Here is a 1,135-nt window from a genome sequence, read left to right as displayed (position 1 = left end):
CCAATTTTTTCAATATGAGGAATATCTTACACTCAAAATCTGAATTTCACATATTTTCATTTAATTTTGGTTGTAAGGAAAGTTGTCACTTCTCTGTCTCAATCACAGCTCAAAACTCTCCAAGCACAATCATTTCATCGACCTGTGATTTTATCTGGGGAGGCTGAATGCTTGATTTATTAGCATAGGTTCACTATATTCAGGGCATGCTCAAGTTTTGTCAGGCAGGGGAAACAACTATCGACTAATTGCCATCTGAACCATTTATTCTGCTAAGATTTTTATAGCTTAGAGCAATGCAAGAGCCTACCTGTCTGACCAGAACAGCTTCAGAAAAAGGACTGCTTTGTTGGAGAAAGATATAATGAGAGAAATGATAAAAAGATGCCATGGTAAACGACTAGAGTCTACTTAGGGCAATAGCAAGTCATGCATATCTATAAGAAGGAAGAATTTGACACATTACATGTAATCATCAGACACTCACTGGAACACAAGGGACTTTCTTATCAGCAGCACCATTTACCACAAGCACTGAGCTTAACTCTCCAAGAGAAAAAGTCTTTTCATAACTTTGTGATTTTTCCCCTCTTCACCGATTAAGCTGTTTTCTCAACCCACATTTTTTTCTCTCATTAGCTCTTCCAACTCTCTCCTCCATCCCAGTGGGGAGGGGAGTGAGTGGCTAGTGGGTGTTTCACTGTTCCCTGGGGTCAATCCACCACAGAGACTGCAATCCTTCAAATAATGAACAGAAATTCTTATTTCAGTGGATTCCAGTTGGAAAGACACCAACAGAGAGTTCAGTCCGTGTGCAGAATTTCCCCTTTTCTGAAAATGCTGATGGCCAAGCTACGCTGATACCACCTTGGCTCTGTGCCTCTAAAACATGACAGTTATCACAGCAAAGACAAGAAGGTACAACTCTTCTGCTGATTTACATTACTACATTTGAATAAACTATTTCAGCTATGTGGAAAAAGTGATCTTGGGCTAAAACAAGCAGTGCTTCCACGAGTCTTATCTCCTGCCATAGCCTGGCCCATGCACTCACAGGATTAGCCATTAAATTTATCCTCCATAATGTTGAGGTTATTCTTGAAACATCCTTTAAATGTACATGGGCTGTAAGGCT

Source organism: Chaetura pelagica, unplaced genomic scaffold, assembly GCF_000747805.2.
Source record: "Chaetura pelagica isolate M959 unplaced genomic scaffold, ChaPel_1.0 scaffold147, whole genome shotgun sequence".
In the NCBI taxonomy this organism is placed as follows: Eukaryota; Metazoa; Chordata; class Aves; order Apodiformes; family Apodidae; genus Chaetura; species Chaetura pelagica.
Note: the sequence above shows the minus strand (reverse complement) of the source record.